Source organism: Miscanthus floridulus, chromosome 5 (assembly GCF_019320115.1).
Source record: "Miscanthus floridulus cultivar M001 chromosome 5, ASM1932011v1, whole genome shotgun sequence".
In the NCBI taxonomy this organism is placed as follows: Eukaryota; Viridiplantae; Streptophyta; class Magnoliopsida; order Poales; family Poaceae; genus Miscanthus; species Miscanthus floridulus.
In genome coordinates, this window is record NC_089584.1 from 18,201,539 (window position 1) to 18,216,346 (window position 14,808).

Sequence of the window (14,808 nt, forward strand, 5' to 3'; positions counted from 1 at the left end):
TCGACGACGACAACGAGGACGAGCCTATAGTTTCACCTGGGGGCGATGGTGACGTCTCCGATCCTGATGATGGCCTCAAGGAGTAGGCTAGTTGCCTTGCGCTAGTATCTAGGTCCTGTCGCGATGACCTTTCTTTTGTTGGCATGTAACCTAATGTATGTTGCTTCGAACTTATGAGACTTGGCATGTGGTTGGAACTTGATTAAGAATGCGATATCTGAACGCATAAAAGTCCAGTGTATGTATGCTGGCAATTTGGTTGTATGGACGCGATGTTTGCTATTGAAGTAATTTGATTAAGTGATGTTGTTTTAATTGGGATGCGATTGTTGTGCCTCTGTTTTATTGTATGAATTTATTCTCTCCAGTAAATTCAGTACGACATAATTTTTCCTTCACTCGTAATTATTATAGCTTCACTCAATCATTACTTGTTGCTGAAATATGTAGATGACAAACACTCGCCGAACCACGTATGAGGCCGCTGAGACTGGTGCTAACGGTGCGGGGACCGGTGGTGGTGGTGGAAACCATGGCAACAACAATGAGCCTCCCCATGAACCGCATTTGCCACCTCCTCCCCCGTTTACCCCAGAGATGTTCCTCGCACAGTTGCTCGGAAGTCAGCGCAATGCGGAACAATCCTAGAAGAATATGGAGGATTTTCTACGCACCATCGCCAACAATGTTCAACGCGGTAACAATCAGGGTGGTGGCATTGGAGTGAACCAATATAGCAGCTTTAAAGATTTTATGGACACCAGGTCACCAATATTCAAGGAAGCAACAGAGCCACTTGATGCTGAGGAATGGATCAACACTATGGAAGATAAATTCCGTGTGTTGAGGATGACTGAGGTATTGAAAACGGAGTATGCTGCGCATCAGTTGCAAGGACCAGCGGGAATGTGGTGGAAGCACCATCGCACCACCTTCCCTCCAAATGCTCAGATTTCGTGGAAAGAGTTTGCTGAGGCCTTCCGTGGAGTTTATATTCCACCTGGGTTGACCGAGATGAAGTTAGGAGAGTTCTTGGCGTTGAATCAGGGCACCAAGACCGTGACGCAATATTTGCATGCCTTCAACAACTTGTGTCGTTATGCTCCCGACATGGTTGACACAGATGCTAAGAGAATAGCCAGTTTCAAGAGGGGACTCAATCCAAAAATGATGAAGCATGTGGGTACCAACAACCGTGTCAGATTCAATGACTTCATCAGCGACTGTCTGAAGCAGGAAAAGAACAACAACGCTAGCACCGTAGTCAAGACTCGCAAGAGAGCCCTTGAAGGTGGTCTGTCCCAAGCAAGAGCACCTGTGGGAGGTCATCCTCCCTATCGTCCATCAGCACCTGGCGCGAGGTTCAGGCCACCTTAGCAGAGAAGTCAGAATTTCCATGGACCCCAGAAGCCTTACAAGATGGCAGTACAACCCAACAAGGTAGCCACAACTGCGGTACAAGGTAGTTCCAAGGGAGCTGTGGGATCTGCTAGGACAGTGAGGGGACCCTGCTATAACAGTGATCAACCCAGCCACTTCTCGAGGTTTTGTCCGTATCCGCCCAAGAAGAAGCAGCAGACTTATAATGCTAGAGTGCATAGTACGACCGTGGATGAAATTCCTAAGGGAGAGCCCGTAACCGCTGGTAAGTTTCCTGTCAACCAAAACCCTATAGTTGTTCTCTATGATTCTAGATCATCGCATTCTTTTATGAGTCAAGCATTTGCACAGAAACATGAACAACTATGCATAGAATTGGGTTATAGTTACCTTTTAAGTTCAGTAGGGGCTGATGTTTTGACCAACCGGATGGTTCAAGGGGCAACCCTTGAATTAGGTAGCAGGAAGTTCCGAGTGAACTTGATAGTTATGCCTGGACTAGTTTTGGATGTCATAATAGGGATGAATTGGATGAAGGATTGGGGAGCAGTCATAGATACTAAAAGTCGAGTACTTACCCTTAAGGATCCCCTGGGTGAGGGTACTTTCCAAGTACCATTGCCTCGGAGAACAGACCTTATAAGTGTGACATGTGCTATGGTAGTCATTCCTATTCATCAGATTCCGGTAGTGTGTGAATTTCTGGATGTATTCCCAGATGAGCTACCTGGTCTTTCGCCGGATAGGGAGATTGAGTTTGGAATTGAGTTAATCCCCGGAACAGCTCCGATTTCAAGGAGACCCTATCGGATGCCTCTAGATAAATTAGCTAAGCTGAAGAAGCAACTAGAAGACTTCTCGAAAAAGGGGTTTATTCGGCCAAGCAAGTCTGAATGGGGATGTCCTGCCTTGTTTGTGAAGAAGAAGAAAGAGGGCACGTTGAGAATGTGCGTAGATTATAGGCCACTTAATGCTGTAACCATCAAGAATAAGTATCCCTTGCCTCATATTGATGTTCTATTTGACCAGTTAGCCAAGGCTAAGGTGTTCTCAAAAATAGATTTGAGATCCGGTTATCATCATATCAAGATTAGGCCACAGGATATACCAAAAACTACATTTTCTACCAGATACGGGTTGTATGAGTATCTTGTCATGTCCTTTGGCTTGACAAATGCTCCTGCATACTTTATGTTTTTGATGAATACAGTTTTCATGCTAGAATTGGATAAGTTCATGGTGGTGTTCATCGATGACATTCTGGTGTACTCCGAGAACGAGAAGGATCATGAAGAGCATCTGAGAATTGTCTTGACCAGACTTAGAGATCATCAACTGTATGCTAAGTTTAGCAAATATGAATTCTGGTTGAAGAAAGTTCCTTTCCTTGGTCACATTCTGTCAGAAAATGGAGTTTTAGTCGATCCATGTAAGGTGCAAGAGGTTATGGATTAGAAAGCACCGACCACAGTTCCTAAGATTAGAAGTTTCTTAGGACTAGCCGGTTATTACCGTCGCTTTATACTAGACTTTTCAAAGATTGCCAAATCGATGACAAGTCTGCTACAGAAGGATCACAAGTTTGTGTGGACAGAGGAGTGTGAAGCAGCTTTCCACACTTTGCAGAAACTGTTGACCACTGCTCCTGTTCTAGCACAACCAGATATCGAGAAACCATTTTATGTGTTTTGCGACGCATCGAAGACTGGATTGGGTTGTGTTCTTATGCAAGAAAGGAGAGTCATTGCTTATGCCTCACGTCAATTGAGAAAGCACGAGGTCAACTATCCAACACATGATCTTGAACTTGCTGCAGTCGTGCATACCCTAAAAATTTAGAGACATTATCTACTTGGTAATGTGTGCAACATTTTCACGGATCACAAGAGTCTCAAGTACATCTTCACCCAACCCGAGCTAAACATGAGACAGCACAGATGGTTGGAATTGATCAAAGATTACAACTTGAATGTGCAATATCATCCTAGAAAAGCCAATGTAGTGGCAAATGCTTTGAGCAGAAAGTCACATTACTTGAATGTGCAACCATTACTTGAAGATGGGTTCAATCTGATGCATCCTGCTATGTTACATAGTATTTAGATTAGTTGCTCCTTGGAGAGTAAGATAATACAAGGCCAGAAAACCGACAAGGGAATATTCCACATCAAAGAGAAAATCAAAGAAAAGCCGTCTCAGCACTTTAAAGTGGATAAACAGGGCGTGTTGTGGTTTGATGACCGTCTTGTGGTCCCCAAGGATCGAGAGCTTAGAAATAAACTCATGGATGAAGCTCACCTTTCTAAGCTATCTATCCATCCCAGAAGTAGTAAGATGTATCAAAAACTAAGACCTCGTTATTGGTGGACCAAAATGAAGAAAGAAATTACAGCATATGTTGCCAGATGTGACACATGTTGTAGAGTGAAAGCCATTCATATGAAACCTGCCAGTTTGTTGCAACCCTTGTCAGTCCCTAGTTGGAAGTGGGACGATATCAGTATGGATTTTATCTTGGGTTTGCCCACTACTCAAAAAGGACATGATTCGATTTGGGTGATTGTGGATCGTCTTACCAAGACCGCTCATTTCCTACCTGTCAAGACAACTTATCGACCACCTCAATATGCCGAGAAGTATATCATAGAAATTGTGAGGTTGCATGGTATACCAAGGACTATAGTATCTGATAGAGGGTCATAGTTCACGGCTCACTTTTGGGAACATTTACACAAAGGCTTAGGAACTAGTTTGATTCGTAGTACCGCTTATCATCCTCAGACAGATGGTCAGACTGAACGAGTGAATGTTGTTTTGGAGGATATGTTAAGAGCCTACGTATTGTCTTCTAAGGGATCATGGGAGTCATGGTTACCATTAGCTGAGTTTTCATATAATAATAGTTATCAAGAAAGCATCAAGATGGCTCCCTTCGAAGCTTTATATGGCAGAAAATGTAGAACACCATTGAATTGGGTCGAGCCTGGAGATAGAAGGTATTATGGCATTGACTTTGTAGAAGAAGCCGAAAAGAAAGTTCATATTATTCAACAAAATATGAAGGCGGCCCAATCACGTCAGAAAAGTTATGCAGACAGAAGAAGGAGACCTCTTGTGTTTGAAGTTGGTGACTATGTTTATCTGAAGGTCACGCCAATGAAGAAGAAAAGGTTTGGAGTCCGAAGAAAGCTTGTCGCTAGATTCGTAGGACCATACAAGATCTTGGAACAAAGAGGTCCGGTAGCCTACAAGTTAGAGTTACCTGAGACAATGAGTACCGTTTTCCTAGTTTTCCATGTATCACATCTCAAGAAATGTTTGCGTGTTCTGAAGGAAAGAATAGAACCTCGAGGTATCCAACTCAAATCAAATTTGGTGTACTGTGAACAACCGGTCCGTGTGTTAGACACTAAAGAACATGCTACTTGGGATAGTGTGGTGAAAACATACAAGATACAGTGGGATCATCATGATGAGGGAGATGCAACTTGGGAAATGGGAGAATATCTACAAAAAGCTTATGAAGATTTTTATAACAAATGGTTCGTAACCCAAATCTCGGGACGAGATTTTTATAAGGGGGGAGGGCTGTAACACCCCGGTGTTATGCCAGCATTTAGGCACTGCAAATCATGCATATCATGCATCATCAAGCATCCTAATCATACATGCCTAATCATGTAAATAATAACTGAAAAACTGCTTCAAAACATATGAAACATGCTCGTGAAACATGAATATTGCATACACTTGTTTAGAGTTGTTTTTGCCCTAATTATGCTTGCTAGGTTAGTAAAACATGTTTGGCTATCATTGTAAATCATCTAGAATCATTTAGCACAATTTTTGGAGCAAAGTTTGTATTCAAATTATTGCCAAATTTTGCTTTAAAAATAATTCTCCAAAATTAGGGTTTTGAGTTAAAATTTACTTTAATTTTATAATTCAAAATCTATCAAGAATTGGACTTTGGTCATAAAAGCAAAGTTGTAGAGAATTTAATTCTAAGCAACTTTCATTTTTGGGACATTTTCAAAAGATGTCATTTTCTTGATCAAAATGATATTTGAAAACTAGTATTTGAAAATCTCTTGAAAACATAATTTGAAAAAGGCTTTTCTCTTTTCACGGGCCGCCGCCTCGTTTCTCGGCCCATGGCCGAAGCCGGCCCGGCCTGCAGCAGCGAACCTCCCGCGCCCGCGCCAGCCCACCTCGCCTCGGCCCAGCCCAGCCCCGCACGCGTCTAGCCTGCCTCCGCGCCGCGCCGCGCACGTTCCCGCGTGCCGTTCCGACCACGCCAGAGCACGCCCACCGCGTGGCGGCCATGCACCGACGACGCCCACCGCGCGTCATAGCCGGCCTGCGTCCGCTCCCACGTGCGTGCCTTCTTCTGCCAACCGCGCTGTGCTCCTCTCCACTCACTCCCGTCTGCTCTCTCGCTCTCCCGTGCTCGCCCCTCCTCTCACCGCGGTAGAGCACAGCGCCACCGCAGCCCCGCCGGGCGAATTCGCCGCCGGTGCTCCACCACGGCCGGCAATCCAGCGCACCCAGCTCCACCTCGCTCTCTGGCACCTGGTGCTCGCGGTTGTGACGTCTTTTGAGCCCAGGTAGCGCATTCTTCGTGCTTCGCCGCCGTCGGCCATGGCGCCGCCGTGCTCGGCCGCCATGGAACTCACCCTTCCTCCCCTCCTCCACCCTTCCTAGTTACCTGCTCACATTTGCCACCTCCTTGTGAACCCCATGCGCTCACCCGCTTGCCCTGACCCGGCCGGCAATGGCCGCCGGCCCGCTGGCAGAGCCGCGGCGCCGTGGCGTCTCGATGCCGGCGTGAACCCCCTTCGCCTTGGCCGAGCTGGGCCAAGTGGCCGTGGGCCGAAGCCCCTGCCAGGCCGCCGCACCCCCTTCGCCTCGGCCGAGCAGGCCAAGTGTGGCCGTGGGCCAGCTGGTTCCCACGGGCCGGCCCAGTAGCAATAGGAAGCTTTCATTTTCAGTTTTTCTTTATTATTTGAAAAGAGAAATAATTTGGAAAATGTTTGTATACTCAAATTTGCTCCAAATATATTGAAAAAAATTTTTCTAGGTTCCTTGTCACCAGATCTACATGAGAAAATTATTGCATGTCATTTTTGAGATACTTTTCTATAGAACTTTATTTAATCCTTGATATTGCTGATAACTTGAAAAATGTGTAGAAAAACCTATAAGTTTTAGAAAAATATGATTTCTAAGTTTGTTAATCTTCTTATGTAATGTACTTCCTAGGAAAAATATGTGTCATGCATGTGCTGTAGAAAAATTATGAGGTGTAGTTCAACTGCCTTTAATGGCTGATTTTTGTTATTTTTGCTAGAGAGCAAACTTTGTATAAAACATGCATGTGATAATTTTTGTACAGTGATTGTATGCTATGAAGATCATAGGAAAAATGTTAACTCTGTTGTTTGACACTTTTCACAGTACAAAGTATTTTCATGTTCATAATCATGCCATAGCTTGTTATTTTTGTGTAGGCTAATCCACTCATTCAAATACCATGAAAATCTGATAGTAGACTACTTAGGGTAGTACTGTGCTATGGTAATTTTCTAAGATTTTTCTAAGCAATAAAAATAGATGTTACTATTCAAACCTATTATTAATTAGGGTTTAACCAAGTGTTGGTTTATGTGTGATTAAGAAATTAGTGAAGCTTTGGTGTATCTTTGAAGCATTTAATAAGATGTGTTGACTTAGCATATTAGTAGTAGAAGAGAATGCAGTAGATGACATGTGCTTGTAGTATATGTTCTTCGATGATGTTGACTACCTTGCATTCAAGCATATCCATTGTATTCATCTCATCCGATGCACCGATTGCATAAGCACTTACGCACATTGCATCGTACAGGATCACAAACCGAGAACCCAGTTGTCATACTCGAGGAGCCCGAGGTGCAGCTCGAGGTGCAGCCGTAGAAAGTGCCCGAAGCCGACGAGGAGGACGTTGAGGAACTTCCGGAGTGCCCCGATCACCGCCCGAGCTCCTTCGAAAGAGGCAAGCCCAGGAGCATTTTCTCCCGGTTTGCAATTATTAATTAAATGCTTTACTTTAGTTGATGCATTACATTCAGGAGTTGTTTGCAACCGTTGCTGCATTATACCTTGTCTACCTTTGTTATACTATATCCTTGTTACCCTGGTATCTGCAGTCGAGTCAATGCTTAGCTGGCTTAGACCGGTAGAAGTCAGGTGATTTCCTATCACCTGCGAGCTATAGGTGGTTACCTGGATCTGCTTGGATAACTATGTAGTCATGGTATAACTAAGTGTTAAATGAAGTTGAGACCGGACGGAGACTTACAGAGTTTTGAACTGTAGTGCTTTCCGTCTGTGTCGATTAAGGACCGACCGTTGTTGGGCCTCGAGTCATGTTGAACTTATGCCTTACATTTAGCTGGCCGGATAAAGTACCTTCCGACCGTGAAGCTAGGAGATTATTCGGGCCGAGTAGATTGCCCGCAGCGCACTATGCCGGAGCAGGTGTGGTAGGACACGGGGGTGAGATGATAAGACCAAAGTACAGTCGGTCGGCCCCCGGGTACATGTGGTTCCTGGCAAACTCGAGATTCCTGGATAGTTGACTCGGTGATCAATATCTCACTTTAGCGGGTGAGTGAGGTTTGTGTAAGGAATAAATCACCAGCTGGTTAGGAATCGATTCGAATCGCCATCGCTCCTGGATAGTGAGCACTTGACTTGAGTGACTTCATCGTAGTAATGTTGATAGAACACTTGGACAGTTATAATGAATATGACATTATGGAAGTTGTTTAATGATCATTGGTTATCATTATCTGCTTAATCACATGTTTGCTCTAGTATAGGTGCAAATCTAGTCGACAGGTTAATAACAATTAACTTGACAATAATGCTTTTGAAAAGGTTCTTGAAATGCTAAAAATGCTTCTTTTTGCAAATGAGTCAGCTACCCTACTATAAAGCCTTCATAATCCTTGGTGTCACTTATTTTCGGTTATGTCGGGTAAGTCTAGCTGAGTACCTTCTCGTACTTAGGGTTTTATTCCCACTTGTTGCAGATAGGCAGATGTATTACGGCTACTGTATCAACTGCCTTTATCCTGTGATGGGTGATGCTTAGGACCATGGGCATGGTCATTCCTTATGTCTCGTCTAATGCTTTTGTTGGAGATGATCATTAGCTGGCACTGTATTTGAACTCCGTGTGAGTGTGTGTGTGGTTTTGAACAAATGACTTCCGCTACTTTTATTTGAACTCGTTTTGTAATAACTATGTTTAAACTCTAATGTATCTAAGATGCGAACTTTTATGTAATATGTGATGGTGACCGCTAAACTTATTACAATCTTGGCTGGAATGAAAGTTGGTTTGAAATCCTTCGTGATTTCACAGACTACCGGGTTATACGGGCTTAAGTTTGCTAAATCGTCTGCTCTGGCGGATGATTTTCGTACTTAATTTCGTATAATTGGTCGGTTCTGTTACACCCTCCCTCTCATTTGTAAGGCCATCCCCTTCATCTATAAAAAGGGATGTGCTCTCTCCCAACAAAAAAGGAAAATCCAGGTCGATGCAAGTGCTTCCAGATTCATCAGATCGATCAAGTTCACTTGCTCACAACCACCGAACCGCCAGGTTCAGACCTCAAGCACACGCTTGATCACTTAGCTCATAGCGGAGCTCCTGTCACTCTCGGCCGTTCCGACAGGAGTCGGCCGGACCTTTTATACCCCCCATCTTTCTCCTTCTCGTTTGTAACCCCACTGTAAACTTTGAGCACCTGGGCTCAGGAATAAAGTCACTGACCGACTCAAACTGGACATAGGGCATGTTGCCTGAACCAGTATACACCCTGTGTCATTGAGTACTAGGCCACCTCCAATCACAACGTACGGTAAAACTACAAATATTTACCTGTTGGTCACTTTCTGCACCGACATTTTGTCTTGTGGCAGAAAAATCAGAGCTTGTCTCAATGCACTGTTCTGTTGTTGTAGTCTTTTCATCACTATATATAGGTGTGTGCCTAGGTGCTGCTTTATTTATTTAGTCTTAGCATATGCCATTGCTAATGGTGTACCTACTGCAATTTGAGCATATGATGACACATGTGATGTGCTTCTGATAATATGCAGTCATGATTATCACTCTTTTGTGATCTTTTATTTCACATTGTAGGTGGGGCATCCCCATATGTCAAATCTAGCAATATTTTCATGTCATTGCTATTTTGGGTTTTTTCTGCCACATGTCAATGACAATAATGCTGGAAACAAATATATTCTTCTCAACTATACCCTATGAGAATGTGCAGTCATGATTACCACTGTTTTATGACCTTTTTTCCTGGTTCCAAGTAATGCAATGCTCATCCCTCATAAGTCACAGTGTGCATGCGCTGCCTGTGCATGGATAAGTGAAGCTAGCTACAGTTTGTTTCTTGTTTACTGGAGCCCCTAATTTGTGTTTTTTCTAGCTTTGTTCCAATTTTATAAGAATAGTACATCAATTAACTGGTATTACGAATGAATTAGGTTCTACTACTTCTACAATTAATACCACCTTATTTAGATTGTATTGACACCTATAGGTAGCATCAAATAGAGATTTCTTTCATTGATAGATTGTCCAGCAGATTTCTAGAAAGAATCTCACGTTACCCACTTTTTGTTAGTTTAAAACAAAAGTTTGCATTTTCCTTCTAGGATAGATAATGGGATCTCTATGTTATATTGCGGCATACTAATAGCTTGTTATGCTCAGATCAAATTTCATGATGCCACTCCAACACCGTATGTGCAGTATGCGATCTGTACGCATTACTATCCTATTCAAATGAGATCTTTATCATGGTTCAAGTTGGATATTCTTTTCATTCAAAACAAGTTTTCCTTACTTTTGGTTTTCTCTTCTAAAAGTGAATTTTGTTTCAGCCAGTAGTCTTATTACCTACTATTATTGTTCTTCCCTCTAGAGGTCCTGTTTGGCGTTGAAAAAATGATTGGGTGCCATGACATTTTCTGGTTGCTATATCTTAAGGGTATGACCAGCGGAGATTTAGGAGTTCATAAATCTAAGTGCTTGTCAACACCACTTAAATGGCAACTAATGAGTATCTGTTGCGCTGGCTTCTTGTTTTCTGAATTTTATTCCCAAAAAGGTCCCTGTTCTGAGGGGTGCTGGTATAGTGAGCTATGTAGAAAAGTAAGAAAGCAGATTCATGTCCAGTTGGTGTTTCTTCTCTGTCAGGTTTTTCCCCTTTTTGGTAAAATAATATTTGCGATTTTGCTTTAAACAATTTGGTTTCCCTTTCTTAATTCTGCTGCTCCAGTGATCGCTACTTTTCATGTCTCTTTTACATCATTCAGTTCGAAGTTAGATGCGTCCAACAAAGCAAATATATTCAATTAATTGCTGCTTATGGAAATATTCATCTTTTTGTTTTTTTATGGTAGCTACTTCAACTTAGAACTCATATGTTTTTGCTTAGTTCAATGCCTTCTGTAATTTTCTAGGAGTATGATCGTAAAAGCTATCCTAGGTACCTCACTATGTATTCTGGTGAACTAACATGCCTGCCTCTATTTATGAAAATAGTAAAAATCATAGCTTTTTTATTCTAAAAATCAAATATGTTTTCATGAATCTTATGCAGACCACTTATGAGTCTACTGTGCGTCTGTGAAAAAAATTGTCTATGTTTCATAGAGTAGATTGAGGACAATGCCAGTAGGTTGCCCATGGTTAGTTTTCTCTGATTATGCAGGTTTTCTTAATCAAGGTTTGGGTCATGCGAATAGTTTGTTTAATTTCTTTTTTCTTCACGGACAAGGTATCTGGATTATGGATGCGTGCATGTTTGCAGGCGCCCTACCGATCTTAAAAGTAGAACAACGTATGGTTGGCTATGTATCTAGACTACCTTTTTGGTCTACTGTATTTGGGGCTAACCAAGATTTGCCACCTCAAATGTTAAAGAAGCAAACTTATACTAACTTAGGTCCACCAAGTATTGAATCAAAATATTGATTTAAATTTCTCATCTAGCCTGCTGAGTTGGACATGACAGTTTTGACTAAATTTATACTCATATGTAGCTACTGGTTACCTTTTTGTGCTAATATGTAAGAACATGGGCTTCAGTAAACAATGTGCATGTATATGACAACAATACAATATTGTTTGGGGGGTGGGGGCTTCAGAGTATATGTGACAAACAAATCAGTGGTCATCTGATGCTTGAAACGTACAGAGTAAATTCAATTGCGCTACATGTTACCATACTACAGTGTAATAATTAGTTTGTTTTTTTATTAGCTTCCATTGCAACGGATCCAATCCTACACTAATTGTAGACTATTGAGGACAAATAGCTGCGTGCTTCGCAGATGCAGGACCTTCACACTTAGTTGATCGGACAACGGTTGTTTGGACTGAGTGGAGTGCAAATGCAACTTTAGTTAACATCCATCCATGACCCACCTTACATGCTGGAGAGTTTTTGAACATGACCTGCTTAAAGTGTAACTTTTGCTGCAGCTCATTTGCGGTACTGCTCAAAGCTACCTAGAATACTCTTAGTGTGCACTTATTGCAACCAAATTTAGCTGCTGGTACAAATGCACGATTCATTTGAGATTTATGCTGATCGTATTTATGCTTCTGTCTCTCGGTTTCCCACTCTGTTCTCAAGATCTTTTTTCCTTTTTGCTTATTACAGTTTAGTTTTTAAGGCTTGCAGTTGGAAAGAAAATAGTATCCATTTCTATTGCCAGTATCTATTAACATCTACAGGTTTGCCATGCTCATGTGAACAAGGTATAACAATCATAAGATTAAATGGTCCCCTGCGCGCGGGCGCGCGGCTTACACTAGTATATATGCTGGCCGGTTTTATATATAAAACCTGATGACAAGTGCCAAAGTCTGGTCTCGTGGAAAACATCTAGACCTTCTACTTTCTGTCTCCGTCGTGCGAATTTCGTGAACACGTGCCAAAATAGGTTCAGCCGCCAATGACGTCCTCCAAAATATGGTGTATGTAAATAAAAAATACTAAACCACTCAGGGACCAAACTCACCCACAGATGCGATGCATGCATGAGCACAGAGCAATACGCACTAACAGAGTGCACATTTGCTTGATAATTAATGTTTCCACACGCAGTAACGTAACTACGACGACCGGCCGCCGGTCTCATGATTTGTTGCTCTATCTATCTTCTCGATCGCTCTCATCATGCATCATCGAAAGTGCCATTAGATGTGTATTATATACTGCTAGTATATTCAAATAGATAAAGACAAACGCACGGGCTACATGTGCGCAAGACCGAGACAAAGCAGCCACGAGAAGTTACTTCCAAAACCGAAATTTAGGGAAAATTTGCCAAAAAAAAAAAGAGATTCCGCCTCTTTAATTAGACGTTTTAATTTGTTGCAAAATGCAAATACACACCTACGTTGCGCGTGTGCTTAAACTGATGATTATTCTGCACATTTCAGCCACCACGTAGCCACTAAGCAGTGCTACTAATACCCGGATAAGTTTTTTTTTCCGGTGCCAGAATTTGCGCTTACTGATCATGCAGATTGTCTTGAAGAAATTTCATAGATAGTGAAACCGAGTCATCAAGTTTAATCCATTTGTCGTCGATGCTTTAGATGGAAGCTCCAAAAAAAGAAAAGAAGAAGTTTGTAATATTAATTAGGATCGGAGCATCTGATTTTTATAAAAGCCTACATCAGTGGCTCCATGTTGGAAAAATGATTGGTATAATCAGCTTACGCATCTGTGTGGTGGGGGTGAATTTTCCATCAAAATCAAATAGTGGTGGACACACGTCTTATTATGTCCTGGAATCTCAAAACCCAAGTCCCACATGGCCGGGGCGGTTTCTGCATTTCTTTTTCTAAAAAAACTTTACATTCCACTCCTACGGTCCGTTCGTTTGGCTGAATTTGACTAAAAAATACTGTTCCAGCTGAATTATTATGAGAGAAAAACATTATTCTAGTTGAAAAAAACAAATCAGCGGAACGGGGCGTACATTGCCTCTCTCTATGGCGTCTGGTGGATTCCGTGTACTGGACCAACACGTGGTCCATCTGCGTATGCATGCATGGAATTTCCGAACCACCAATGCATGGACAAGGAAGCTACTGAGTACCTAGGGCAGCATCTACATTCCTGCACGCAAATGTACATCTATTTATTTGACACCTCCTACATCTTTAAAAAAAATTTACAATTCTAGCTTTCCCGAGTCAAATCATCTTAAATTTAATCAAACTTATAGAAAAAAATCTTATCGATATTTATGACATGAAATAAGTACCCTATAAAAATATATTTTGTGATTATCTAAAGGTACTTATTTGGTATATAGATGTTAGTACTATTTATTCTTTTATACTCCCTTAGTCCCCAAAAGAAAAAAAGAATACAATTCTCACACTTTTCGAGAATCGAACAATTTTGAGTCTAAATAAATCTATAAAAATACTAACATTATCATACCAAATAAGTATCATTACATCAATTACAGAATATATGTTAGAGATATAAATGTTAATATTACTTTCTATAAACTTAGTTAAAATCGAGAAAAATCTAAAATTATATTCGGGAAGGATGTTTGACTGTGCATCGGTTGCAGCACTCCATTGGCTGTTGCCTTTTCTTGGTCCCACCCTGCGCATGTGTTGATTCGTCGTGGCCTAGGCTTAGTATCCCAACTGCCATGTATGAATATATAGTACAACTCATAAGAGGAAGGCTAATAATAATATTGCTGGCAGTTCGCTGTATGAATTATTGCGGCCTAACTCTTAGTTCATCGGTACAGTTGTTACATCTTCATTGTTAATACATGACCCATTTATTCTGCTCACAACTCTTCTCTCTTTCCTTCCCTTTCTCCTCCGCCTCAGTAATGCCGCCCACCTACAAGGCTACAACTCTTTACTATACTTGCACTAAGGCAAGTATGAATTGGAATTTCATCGCACTGTTTCCATCTCCATAAACCTCATTTCATCACATAGTAAAACCTTTATCGTATCTCTCTTCATCAATACTACAGTATGCCACATCAGCTTATTTAGTGGCTATGAAACTCCCATGAAACCCATTAAGATCAGCCTAATGGTCTGCCTTGGTACTAACGCCATGCTCTATGGCCCCGTTTGACTGGCAAAATTTTTGCTGAAACTGGCTGAAAAATATTGTTCTGGCTGAATTGTTGTGAGAGAAAAACATTGTCCGGCTGAAAAAAGAAGCAGAATAAGCCGAATATGGGGTAAGCCGAACGGGGCCTATATTAGTATAAAAATAAAAATAAAATGTTGATGATACGCCTTGCGAAAGGATATAGAGAGTAGAGTATTTGATTTAATCTAAGATTATT